Here is a 14228-nt window from a genome sequence, read left to right as displayed (position 1 = left end):
ATGTCATTTGTGCCGACATGCAGTACCACTTCTGTCTGTTCACCTTCACCCCTGAGGATGCCCTGCAATCGGTCCGTGACGTCCTTGATCCTGGCACCAGGGAGGCAACACACCATCCTTAAATCCCGCCTGTTGCCACAGAAACCCCTTTCTGTACTTCTCACTATGGAGTCCCCTACTACCACGGCTCTGCCTGACAGCTGTCTCCTCGGCTTTGTTTCAGCGCCAATTTTTGACTCGCAGACCTGTCTGCCTCTCAGACTGGCAGTATCTTCTGTTCCGACAGCTTCCAAGGGAGTGAACCTGTTTTCAAGAGGCACATCCCCCGGGGTCTCCTGTACTCCAAGCATCCAACCCTTCCTCACCTTTGCCCCCCTTCTCCCTTCCAGTGTCTTTGGTGTAACGATTTCGCTGTAGGTCCTGTCCAGAAAACTCTCATTTCCCCGGATGAACCTGAGGTCATCCAGTTGCTTCTCCAGTGCCCCAACATGCAGTAAAATGCCATCCTTTTTACCTACTGCAGAAATTCTCTGGGGTCATTTTGGTAGCAGTATACATTCCACCTCAGGCCGATGTCAATCGGGCTTTAGGTGATCTGAGCAATGGGATCAACATACATGAAACAGCACACCCTAATGCCTTCACCATGGTTTTGGGAGATTTTAACCAGGCTAATCTGAAAAAAATCACTAAGCAGCTATCACTTGCAATACCTGAGGAACAACACACTGGACCATTGCTACACCACCACCAAGAATGCCTACCGTGCTATTCCACACCCTCACTTCGGGAAGTCTGATCACCTGGCTGTACTTTTACTCCCTGAGTATAGGCAGAGACTGAAGACTGCAGCGCCAGCAGTGAGGACCAAGAAGGCATGGACACGGGAAGCACAGAAACATCTACAGGACTGCTTTGAATCGGTGGACTGGACTGTAATCGGGGATTCATCTTCAAACCTGGATGAGAATGCTGCAGTTGTTACCAATTTCATTAAAACCTGTGTGCATGAGTGTGTTCCCACAAAGACTTACTGTACATTCCCAAGCCAAAAGCCGTGGATGAACCAGGAGGTACGTCGTCTGCTGAAGGCTAGATCTGTGGCATTCAAGTCTGGTGACCCAGGCCTGTACCAGAAAACCAGGTATGATTTGCGGAGGGCTATTTCAAGGGTGAAGAGACAATTTCAAATGAGGTTGGGGGTGACATCGGATGCACGGCAACTCTGGCAGGGTCTGCAAGACATTACTTCCTACAAAGTGAAACCCAACAGTGTGAATGGCAGCGATGCTTCGCTACCGGATGAGCTCAACGCCTTCTGTGCCCACTTTAAAAGGGAGAACACAACTACAGCTGTGAAGATCCCTACTGCACCTGATAACCCTGTGATCTCCGTCTCAGAGGCCGATGTTAAACTGTCTTTAAAGAGAGTGAAACCTTGCAAGTGGGAGGTCCCGATGGAGTACCTGGTAAGGCTCTGAAAACCTGTGCCAACCATCTAGCAGGAGTATTCAAGGACATTTTTAACCTCTCATTGCTACAGGCGGAGGTTCCCTCTTGCTTCAAAAAGGCAACAATTATACCAGTGCCTAAGAAAAATAATGTGGGCTGCCTTAATGACTATCGCCTGGTAGCACTCATATCAACAGTGATGAAATGCTTTGAGAGATTGGTCATGACTAGACTGAACTCCCGCCTCAGCAAGGACCTGGACCCATTGCAATTTACCTATTGCCACAATAGGTCAACGGCAGATGCAATATCAGTGGATCTCCACACGGCTTTAGACCACCTGGACAACACTAACACCTATGTCAGGATACTGTTCATCGACTATAACTCAGCATTTAATAACATCGTTTCCATAATCCTGATTGAGAAGTTGCAGAACCTGGGCCTCTGTACCTCCCTCTGCAACTGGATCCTCAGCTTCCTAACTGGAAGCCCACTATATGTGCGGATTGGTGATAACATCACCTCCTCACTGACGATCAACACTGGCACACCATGGGAATTTGTGCTTAGCCCATTGCTCTGCTCTTTATATACACACGACTGTGTGGCTAGGCATAGCTCAAATACCATCTGCAAACTTGTTGACAATACAGCCATTGTTGGTAGAATCTCAGATGGTGACGAAAGAGCGTACAGGAGTGAGTTATGCCAATTAGTGGAATGGTGCCGCAGCAACAACCTGGCACTCAACGTCAGTAAGGCAAAAGAGCTGATTGTGGACTTCAGGAAGGGTAAGATGAAGGAACACATACCAATCTTCATAGAGGAATCAGAAGTGGAGAGAGTGAGCAGTTTCAAGTTCCTGGGTGTCAAGTTCTCTGAGGATCTAACCCAGTCCTAACACATCGATACAGTTATAAAGAAGTCAAGACAGCAGCAATACTTTAATAGGAGTTTGAAGAGATTTGGCATGCCAACAAATACACTCAAAAACTTCTATAATTGTACCGTGGAGAGCATTCTGACAGGCTACATCTGTGTCTGGTATGGGGGTGGGGGGGTGGTGGTGCTACTGCACAGGACCAAAAGAAGCTGCAGAAGGTTGTAAATCTAGTCAGCTCCATCTTGGGTATTAGCCTACAAAGTACCCAGGACATCTTCAGGGAGCGGTGTCACAGAAAGGCAGTGTCCATTACTGAGGACCTCCAGCACCCAGGGCATGCCCTTTTCTCACTGTTACCATCAGGAAGGAGGTACAGAAGCCTGAAGGCACACACTCAGCAATTCAGAAACAGCCTCTTCCCCTCTGCCATCAGATTCTTAAATGGACCATTGAATACTTGGACACTATCTCACTTTTTAAAAAATGTACAGTATTTGTGTTTTTGCACATTTGATTTACTTGTTTATTTATTTATTATTATTTTATTTATTATTATTATATTCTCTTCTAGATTATTAATTGCATTGAACTGCTGCTGCTAAGTTAACGAATTTCACGTCACATGCCAGTGATAATAAACCAGATTCTGATTCAGAAAGAAAAGCTGGGCTCAATGCTGACTGGTAAAACAGGATTTTTGAATTGAATTGCATTGACTTTATTTCCTATATCCTTCACATGCATGAGGAGTAAAAACCTTTACATTCATTTCCATCATTAAACTTTATACTTTATTGTCGCCAAACAATTGGTACTAGAACGTACAATCATCACAGCGATATTTGATTCTGCGCTTCACACTCCCTGGATTACAAATACTAAATATTAAAAATATTAAAAATAGTTAAAATTAGTAAATATTAAAAATTTAAATTATAAATCATAAATAGAAAAATGGGAAGTAAGGTAGTGCAAAAAAACCGAGAGGCAGGTCGGGATATTTGGAGGGTACGGCCCAGATCCAGGTCAGGATCCGTTCAGCAGTCTTATCACAGCTGGAAAGAAGCTGTTCCCAAATCCGGCCGTACGAGTCTTCAAGCTCCTGAACCTTCTCTCGGAGGGAAGAGGGATGAAAAGTGTGTTGGCTGGGTGGGTTGTGTCCTTGATTATCCTGGCAGCATTGCTCCGACAGCGTGCGGTGTAAAGTGAGTCCAAGGATTGAAGATTGGTTTGTGTGACGTGCTGTGCCGTGTTCATGATCTTCTGCAGCTTCTTTTGGTCTTGGACAGGACAACTTCCATACCAGGTTGTGATGTACCCTAGAAGAATGCTTTCTACGATGCATCTATAAAAATTAGTGAGGGTTTTAGGGGACAGGCCAAATTTCTTTAGTTTTCTCAGGAAGTAAAGGCACTGTTGGGCCTTCTTGGCAGTGAACTCTGCTTGATTGCACCAAGTCAGGTCATTTGTGATATTGACCCCGAGGAACTTAAAGCTTTTGACCCGCCCCACTTGCCCACCACCGATGTAAATTGAGTCGTGTGGTCCGCTACTCCTTCTGAAGTCAACAACCAATTCCTTCGCCTTGCTGACGTTGAGGGATAGGTTATTGTCTTCACAGTATGCCACCAGGTTCTTAATTTCCTCTGTGTACTCAAACTCATCATTACCCAAGATGCGGCCTACAATTGTTGTGTCATCAGCAAACTTATATATTGAGTTCGATGGAAACTTGGCTACACAATCATGGGTGTACAGTGAGTACAGCAGGGGGCTGAGTACACAGTCTTGTGGGGCACCGGTGCTCAGAGTGATTGTAGAGGAGAGCTTCTCCCCCTATTTTTACAGCCTGGGTCCTGTCTGTGAGGAAGTTGAAGATCCAGCTGCAGATCTGAGTGCTAAGGCCCAGGTTCCGGAGCTTAGGAATCAGCTTATTTGGAATGATGGTATTAAAGGCAGAGCTGTAGTCAATAAAAAGGAGCCTTACGTATGCGTCTTTATTCTCCAGGTGTTCTAAGGAGGAATGTGGGGCCAGAGAGATGGCATCTGCCGTTGACCTGTTGCTCCGGTAGGCGAATTGGAAAGTGTTGAGGTTGACTGGTAGGCTGTGGTTGATGTGTACCATAAATGTGCAATGTGCAATCTCGGTAATTTATAATAATTTACAATAAATAGAACAGTCAATGTAATATAAAAGTACACTCAAATTAGCGTGAGTTAATCGGTCTGATGGCCGGTGGAAGAAGCTGTCCCGGAGCCTGTTGATCTTCACCTTTATGCTGCAATACTGTTTCCCCAATGGTAACAGTGGGAATAGATTGTGTTGGGGTGACTGGGATCCCCAGTGATCCTTTGGGCCCTTTTTCACACCCATCTTTGTAAATTTCCTGAATCCTGGGAAGTTCACAACTACAGATGTGTTGGGCTGTCCGCACCACTCTCTGCAGAATCCTGTGATTAAGGGAGGTTCATTTCCCACACCAGGCCAGTGATGCAGCCAATCTGGATGTTCTCAATTGTGCCCCTGTAGAATGTTCTTAGGATCTGGGGGCCCATACCAAACTTCCTCAAACGTCTGAAGTGAAAGAGGTGCTGTTGTGCCTTTTTCACCACACAGCCAGTATGTACAGACCACGTGAGGTCCTTGGTGATGTGGATGCCAAGGAACTTAAAGCTGTTTACCTTCTCAAACCCAGATCCATTGATGTCAATAGAGGTTAGCCTGTATCCATTCTTCCTGTAATCCACAACCGACTCCTTTATTTTTGCGACATTGAGGGAGAGGTTGTTTTCTTGACACCACTGCGTCAGAAAGGTTTCTGTGGCATATCTGAGGCTTTGATCTTCAAATAAGCTCATACTCATGTGACTCATAAGAATCAGGTTTTATATCACCGATATATGTCATGAAATTTATTGACTTTGCGCCAGGAATACAATGCAATTCATAATAATAGAGAAAAAAAACATGAATTACAGTAAGAGTATATATAAAATAGTTAAATTAAATAGGTAGTGGAAAAATAAATATAAAAAATTAGCAAGATACTGTTCACAGTTCTTCTCCCATAATTGTAACATGGACCAACCAAGTGGCACCCTCTGCCTTGGAACTCCACATGGTAAGTCTGGAGAGCTACCTGACCATTTGCCTCACCATTTATGGTCACGACCACGACCGATGGGCTGTCAGTCACCTGTTATAAAATTTTGTATTCAAGATGTTGAAAACTCAGTGTGTCTTCATTCTCAGAGATACTCTCTTGACTGATCTTCACTGTGTGATGTTTGTAGCGTGCTGAATAATTTCAAAGTTCAAAATTCAAAGCAAAGTTATTACCAGAGTATATACATGTCAACACATGCAACCCTAAGTTCTTTGTCCTGCAGGCATACTCAGCCGATCTATTGAACGGTAACTATAAAACAAGGTGAATGAACAAGCAGCTGTGCAAATGCAAATATAATAGCAATAAATAGTGAGAGCATGAAATAACACAATAAAGAGTCCTTAAAGTGAGATCATTGTTTGTGGGAACAATGATTAAAGGCTCGTTGCATCTACTGCTCCAGCCTCCAAATGGTTTTTCACTTCCAACATGGATTCTAAAAGATCTTCAGGAATAGAATGATCTGGGTGTATTTGTATACTGAGACAGAGATTAATGACCAGAAACGGAACTGAATTAGTCATATACACAATGGGGCATCAAGAGAAGGTCAGAGGTTAAGAATCCTTGCCTCCTAACTCTCCAAAGCTTATCTACCATCGACAAGGCTCAAATCAGGTGTGTGACGGAATTCCCTCCTCATGCCTGGGTAAGTCTAGCTTCAACTGCAGTCTCAAGAAGCTCAGAGGGTATAGCAACCATTTACTCACTCCACTACTGACACTCTGTAGCAGTGGTTTATACCATCTAGAGAATGCAGAGCAACAGTTCTCCATGACTCCTTACACAGCACCTTTCATAGTCGTGATCTCTACCAACAAGAAAGACAAGGTCTGTGAAAGCATGGCAAAGTGGAGGTTACCCTCCAAACTATATAGCACCCAGACTTGAAAATGCATTGCCGTTTCCTTTCCTGTCGCTGGGTCACGATCCTGGAATATCCCCTCTAACAGCTTGTGTATTATACCCACACCTCAAGGACTGCACTGTCAAGAGGACCACAACCTAGTGGTGGTTTGGAGGCTTCTGTTCTTCAATGACCTGGAGAGATATGTTGGCTCTAGTCAGGGTTTTGTGCGTTGGTTCTTGGAAGGGTCACCCATGCCGAACAGGTCAAAGGGTAGAGGCCAGACTAAGTGTGGTCCACTGGTCCTCCAGGTTTTGGCTTTCAGCTCAGGGCTAACAACTGGCACCAAAAGAAGCTGCAGGGGGTTGTAAATTTAGTCAGCTTCATCTTGGGTACTAGCCTACAAAGTACCCAAGACATCTTCAAGGAGTGGTGTCTCAGAAAGGCAGCATCCATTATTAAGGATCTCCAGCACCCAGACCATGCCCCTTTCTCACATCAGGTAGGAGGTACAGAAGCCTGAAGCCACACACTCAGCAATTCAGGAATAGCTTCTTCCCCTCTGCCATGCGATTCCTAAATGGACACTGAACCCATGAACACTACCTCACTTTTTTAATATATATTATTTCTGGGGTTTTTTTGCATGATTTTTAATCTATTCAATATACATATACTATAATTAATTAATTAATTAATTAGTTTATTTATTCTATATTAAGTATTGCATTGAACTGCTGCTGCTGTTAACAAATTTCATGACAAATGCCAGTGGTAATAAACCTGATTCTGATTCAGGTAAAACAAAATTATTATGGAAACAGCAATGAAGAATTCTTCTACATTTGAGTGTGATGATATTCCTGAGTCCCCACCCAGGACTTGCATGACTGACAGTGGGAAGCTACTGACATGATGAAGGAAGCTCTGAACACTGCCAGAGATTGAGGACCTTCATTGCTGCCCTAAAAGCTAGTGATGTAATGACCTGTAAGTAAGTCAGGGTCTGCAGCAGTTCAAGCAGGCAGCTCACCACCATATTTTCAGGGGCAACTAGAGATTGTGAATTATATCCTGGCTCAGTTTGTGAGATGCACGTTCCTTGAATGAATAGTAAAAAAAGATATATGGAATTGTGAAATTCATAAATAAGCTCAAAAAGTAAAAATGCTTGAAAGTTATGCTGAGCTTATACAAAGTACCAGTCAGGCCACAAATGGAGCAGCATCTAACTCTGGTGACCATGTTTTAGGAAGTATATGAAGGTCTTAGAGAGAATGCAGAAAGGATTCATGTGAATAGTTCCGGGGATGAGGGAGTTCAGTTACAGGTCAAATCGTCTTGAGACTATAGCAGCTAAGACTAGTTGCCCCCACTCAGAGCAAGTTGAAGAGAAGTTTGACAGAAGCTTCCATGATAATGATTGCCTTAAACTGGGTAAAGAAAGGCAAATTGACTCCTTTACCAACTGACACAAAAGACCAAGTAGTAGAGGTATTGACTTTTGGTTGAAGGAAACAAAGTTCAAAGGTCAAAATAAATTTATTATCAATGTATATAAATGTCTCCATACCCTACCTTGAGATTTGTTTTCTTGCAGCTATTTACAGAAAAGTAAATAGACTAGAACTAATGAAAAAACTACACATAAACAGTGACTGAATAACAACAGATGTGCAAAAGAAGACAAATCGTGCAAATAAAAAAAATGAGTAAATAAATAAATAATACTAAGAACATGAGTTGTAGCATTCTTGAAAGTGAGTCCATAGATTGTGAAATCAGTTCAGAGTTGTGGTGAATGAAGTTATCCACACTGGTTCAAGAGCCTGATGGTTTAATTAGAGATAGTAGGGTTGTAGTGATGTGGGAAGGTTTACAAGGATGTTGCCAGGACTTGAGAAACTCAGTTACAAAGAAAGGTTGAATAGGTTAGGACTTTATTCCCTGGAGCGTAGAAGGATGAGGGGAGAGTTGATAGAGGTATATAAAATTATGATGGGTATTGATAGAGTGAATGCAAGCAGGCTTTTTCCACTGAGGCAAGGGGGGGAAAAAAAACCAGAGGACATGGGTTAAGGGTGAGGGGGGAAAAGTTTAAAGGGAACATTGGGGGAGGGGCTTACTCACACAGAAAGTGGTGGGAGTATGGAATGAGCTGCCAGTCGAGGTGATAAATGCGGGTTCTTTTTTAACATTTAAGAATAAATTGGACAGATACATGGATGGGAGGTGTATGGAGGGATATGGTCCGTGTGCAGGTCAGTGGGACTAGGCAGAAAATAGTTTGGCACAGCCAAGAAGGGCCAAAAGGCCTGTTTCTGTGCTGTAGTGATGTGGGAATGAAAGCTCCCACACCTCCTGGCCGATGTTATTAGCAAGAAGAGAGCATAGCCTGGATGATGGGGTCCTTGATGATAGATGCTGCTTCCTTATGGCAGTTCCCATGCCACAAGAGCAATGTAAAGAAAAAGTCCAGGGAATAGTTAGGATCTGGAGTTCAATGGTGGAAACAAATGAGCTGATGGCTTCAAAAATCAACGGGAAAGGCAGGAGGGAAAATATTTTGCAATAATTTACAGGGAAAATGTGGTGGGATTGGGATTCTGGGAATTGTTCTTCTTCCGAGCTGGACAGATAACCAGAACAACTGTGCCAATCCTATTATTCTCCAATTTGTGCTTAATTAACATTGAGTGAGTTTGTTAGCTCAACCTAATGCTAAACTCTTAGAATTTATCTCTGAGGAGGCCGAGCATGCTTTGGGTTCTTTAATAAAAGATATCCCTGGTGTTGACTTTGAAAGTACTCATTAACAATGGGAGTTGGAACTTAAACAATATGTTTCCAAATATTTACAGACTTTTGAAAATCGGATTGTCCTCTATAGAATAACAGTTGGAATTTATTTCCCTGTCATCACTGAAGAGTCAATATTCAAACTGGCCTTTGATCTTTGAATTCCATTAATTTTAATCCCAGATGTCTGTTTATCCTTCTGTTCCTAAAGGCAACAGTAAGGTTCCACGCACTCACAGTACAGATACTTGACCTCAGTTTAATCTGAGGAGTTAGTGCAGGTGCAATAAATGCTGGGTCTGCATCTGGTCTACACAAACAGATAGGCCTGTAAAAGCCACTTGACTGCAATCAGGGCCTGTGGCCTTATCTGCATCCCAGCTGTAATCACCTAATTTGGCAGAGACCAAATTTTTAACATTGTCCATTCTGGTCTTTTAACTCTCAATATAAAATCATGTTACATTGAAACCCAATCAAAGAAGCTATTCAATTTCCTTAAAGTAAAATATAGTATGTAAGTTGCTTAATTTTCTTGAAAGAGGTGACCGTATACTTCAGCTTGAGAGAACATCTCTGTAATTTACAATGCCAATTTATATGGCTTCTCACAGGGAGATCAATGTGAAGTTTACAAAACTCTTCGTGTAATTTTAAATACAAGAGATTCTACAAATGTTGTATACTAGTTGTCCACCCTGTCGGGTGCAGACTTTCATTAACTCTGTTATGATAATTTCATTTATTGAATATGCCACAAGAAAATGAATCTCATGGGTGGTTCTGGCCAAGATGGCGCAAGTGAACAACAATTTCTAAGGTGACATCTTTCAGATAGCAAATCTCTTCAATTATTGCACTTTTACTACACCTTCTACTTGTTTTTTTTTTGTCTAGTTTGTGTTACGGAAACTGTTGGCACCTGTAATGTGCAGTTTGGAACTCAGTTGAATGATCTAACACGCATTCTTTTTCTCTCTCTCTCCTTTTTCTCCCTCTGTCCCCCTTGCCCATCCTCTGGTTTTTTCCCCACCCCCCCTTTTCTTTCTCCCTGGGCCTCCTGTCCCATGATCCTCTCATATCCCTTTTGCCAATCACCTGTCCAGCTCTTGGCACCTCCCTCCCCCTCCTGTCTTCTCCTATCATTTCGGATCTCCCCCTCCTCCTCCCACTTTCAAATCTCTTACTAGCTCTTCCTTCAGTTAGTCCTGATGAAGGGTCTCGGCCTGAAATGTCGACTGCACCTCTTCCTACAGATGCTGCCTGGCCTGCTGCGTTCACCAGCAACTTTTATGTGTGTTGCTTGAATGATCTAACATTCTGTTTTGTCCATAGAGCTGCCTTGTGGAGATCAGAGACGGGGACCCCAAAAGGACTGAGAACATGAGCTGACTCGTGGAAAAGACCAGAGATGGGGTTATGAACGACTCCATCTCGAAGTGGCAAGGAAGACTAAAACATGGAGGTGAATGTGGAGGGGGGGCAGTGATTACTCCCAAGAGAGGCCGCCAGGGCGGTGATGGTCAGCGGCGTTCAGACGGGGGTTGGCAGTCACTCTTCGTGGAAGGTCTGAGTCTATGTGGCCACTCACCTCATATGCTAATGGCAAGATAGTTTCAATATTCTGAGATGCATGTGATTATTGGACCATACTTTATATTGGTCTCCTTCAGTCTTCTGGTGTTTTCTTTCTTGTGGCTGATTGGCAAGTGAATGATTTGTTAATTTTTTGTGTGCAAGAGGAGGAGTTGGGGGCTTTGATGCTACTGTCTTTTCTGTGAGTAAGGGGGTCGGGGATTGTTATTGTCACTGTTCTTTTCTGCTGGGGAAGGGTTGGGGATTTGTTGTTAATATTGCTGGGATCTCTCTGTGGGGAAGGAGTAGAGGATTTTGGAGTCTGTGAGCTTCGTTTCTTTTCTTTCTCGTGCTAGTGAGTGGGAAGTTGATGTCTTTCCTTTCATCAACACCCCAGACACTAGAATACTACAGCACAGTACAGGCCCTTCTTAAGTAACCGACCATTAACCCTGTACTCAGCCTTCAGATAAAATGTGTGACATATCAGAATGGGAATGGGACGTGGAATTAAAAGGTGACATTTTAAAATGGGACATTTTAGTTCCGCGTCCCATTCTGATATGTCTATCCATGGCCTCCTCCACCGTCAAAATGAAGCCACACTCAGGTTGGAGGAACAACACCTTATATTCTGTCTGGGTAGCCTCCAACCTGATGGCATGAACATTGACTTCTCTAACTCCCGTTAATGCCCCACCTCCCTTTTGTACCCCAGCCCTTATTTATTTATTTATTTATTTATTTACTTTCCCCTTTTTTCTCTCTTTTTTTCTCCCTCTGTCCCTCTCACTATAACTCCTTGCCCATCCTCTGGGCTCCCCTCCCCCTTTCTTTCTCCCTAGGCCTCCCGTCCCATGATCCTCTCCTTTCTCCAGCCTCGTATCCCTTTTGCCAATCAACTTTCCAGCTCTTGGCTCCATCCCTCCTCCTCCTGTCTTCTCCTATCATTTTGGATCTCCCCCTCCCCCTCCCACTTTCAAATCTCGTACTATCTCTTCTTTCAGTTAGTCCTGACGAAGGGACTCAGCCCGAAACGTCGAATGTACCTTTTCCTAGAGATGCTGCCTGGCCTGCTGCGTTCACCAGCAACTTTTTCTGCTGAATTTCCCGTGTTTGTGAATCTTTTCTGCAAACCCTCACTAATTTAGACACATCCTTCCCATAATATGTAACCATGGCTTTGCACGATACCATCTCAGCAATACCTTGCACAGCAGTAACGTGACATCCCAACTCTTGCATGCAATGCCCTGTCTGATGTCACCATTTCCATGGAGCTATGTGCGTGTACCCCTATGTCTCTCTGTTCAACAACACTCAGCAGGGCCCTCTCATTTACTGTGTGCGTCCTTCCTTGGTGCAACATCGCCATGAATCACTTTGCACTTACCTGAGCTAAATTCCATCTGCCATTCCTTTGTTCAATTTTCTAGTAGATCCAATGTCACCCCTTTGTTGAACATTATCTTGATGCCAGGCGATTTATATTAAGTATCTTTTACTCACATCTGAAAGATTCTGTTTCCTTTCCCTGTAAAATTTAAGTGGATTAAGTTGTCGTTTCATATGGCAGGTGTTTTACTCTTCACACTTCTAATTGGTTTTTGCCAAGCCACTCCTCCTTCGGATCATGATGTAGTGTGGCCCTGGTGGAGAAGACGAGAGCCTGCCCATTCAGAAGCTGGAGTTGGATGAACCTTCTAACATGGGTGGCCCTGAGTTGGCATCGCCCGATGGACTCCTTGAAGCATGCAAGCCTCCACACGACATCAACGTGGTGATCCAGGTCGTGGAGAAATAGATTAAGTGGAAGATTTTAATAAGGAGGGATAATGTTTCTAAATACCCCAAAATAAAAGTATTCATAAAGTCATAAACACAAAAGATTGTGCAGATGCTGGAAATCCAGAGCTATAAATACAAAATGCTGGAGGAACTTAGTTGATCAGGAGGGGAATCAACAGACAAAGCTTTGGGCTGTGACCTTTCATCAAGACTGGAATAAAAGGGGAAGAAGGTGGGGGAAGGGAAGGAGTACAAACTGGTCGGTGATAGGTGAAGGGAGGGGGTGTGATTGGAGGATGGGGGGAGGGGTATTGAAGTGATAAGCTGGTTGGTAGGAGGTGGAAAAGGTAAGGTGCTGAAGAAAATGGAATCTGATAGGGAAGGAGGGTGGATCATGAGAAAAAGGGGAGGAGGAAGGGCACAAGAGGGAGGTGATCGATAGGTGAGAAAGAGAGAAGCGTAAAAGGAGAGGCAGAATGAGGAATGGAAAAAGAGGAAAGGGGAAAGGGTCAGGGAGTGGGGTGGGAGAAATCACCAGAAGCTTGAGAAATCAATGTTTTTGCTGTCAGGTTTGAAGCTACCAAGATGGAATATGAGGTGCCGTTCCTCCAACCTCGGGCTGGCCTTTTGTTATGTCAGGCACAGATGACTGTATTGCACGTAATTCTGAGAAGGCCAGACTGGAAACATTGGATGCATGAGGTGTGAAACTACTGTTGTTAAAATAAATAGGTTCCTTCTAGATTGATAAAGCAACAGATCTCTGATAGCATCTATGGAGGGAAATGGACAATTGACGTTACAGGCTGAGAGCTTATGTGTTGCTATAAAAGTAATTGGTAGTTTAGTTGTATAAATCCTATCCCAAAACAAATCAAACTTTCCAGGAGAAGGGGAATGAAAATGAATTTCTTCCTGGAAGTAGCTGTGCTTTCCAATGTATTTATATAAAGTATATATATTCACCAATCTGCAGAGTCCAGGGTTGAACGGCAGGTACTACGATGCTTTGGCAGTTTTTCGGGCAAATGCACAAGCTGTGATAAGAGCATGCAGAAGGCCTTTGCCCACCAGAGAACTTGGTTCACCTCCTCATATTTTGGAGATGCAAGTGGAACAACTGGCCTTTATATAAGCTGCACTTTGTCATACCAGGCCCACACATCCAAACATCTCCAGAACCGACACAGACGATTGCTGGTACTCACCAACAATCAAGATTACGTCAAGTGCAATTCACTTTGTATCATGCTTCCCTCAAAGAGAGAAAAAAGGGAACAGCATAATAAAGAAGTCTTTGTTTCCCATGCACCCTCCCTATTTGCAATGTTTTTTTGATTAATCTGTTGCCAGGTGAGCATCAATCATAAGAGAAAACTGTTAAAGATGTTAGAATTCCAGTCAGTTATTTAATTATTTGCTCTTACAAAAAACACAAGGTATGGTTAACCACAAATACAATTATCTTCTTCCGTTGACTGGTCAGATCCTGGGACTGAGAAGCAATAAAGTATAATTGCATGATGCATGCCACACATTTCCTGAAGGACTAGTCTTCACATATCAACCTGGACTCTTTATGTAAGAGGACCTCAAATTCTTGATTTAATTCATATTAATTCTCACATTTGCTTGAATAGATAGAAAAAAAATCACACATTTGATTGACATGGGAAAATGAAATGATTATAGAAAAGGCTGGAAAAAAAAG

At 43.3% G+C, this 14228-nt stretch overlaps 1 long non-coding RNA gene across 1 annotated transcript in view; it reads left to right on the top strand.

Annotated features, from left to right (window-relative positions):
- Positions 1-12591, top strand: part of LOC140197569 (uncharacterized) — a 33461-nt gene extending 20870 nt beyond the window's left edge. Inside the window, exons 2-3 of the long non-coding RNA XR_011885967.1 lie at positions 10490-10619; positions 12306-12591. This is a non-coding gene — a long non-coding RNA (uncharacterized lncRNA). The remainder of the gene's footprint in view (positions 1-10489; positions 10620-12305) is intronic.
- Positions 12592-14228: the final 1637 nt, after the last annotated feature.

Source organism: Mobula birostris, chromosome 5 (assembly GCF_030028105.1).
Source record: "Mobula birostris isolate sMobBir1 chromosome 5, sMobBir1.hap1, whole genome shotgun sequence".
In the NCBI taxonomy this organism is placed as follows: Eukaryota; Metazoa; Chordata; class Chondrichthyes; order Myliobatiformes; family Myliobatidae; genus Mobula; species Mobula birostris.
Note: the sequence above shows the minus strand (reverse complement) of the source record. Positions and strands in the feature narration are given on the sequence as shown.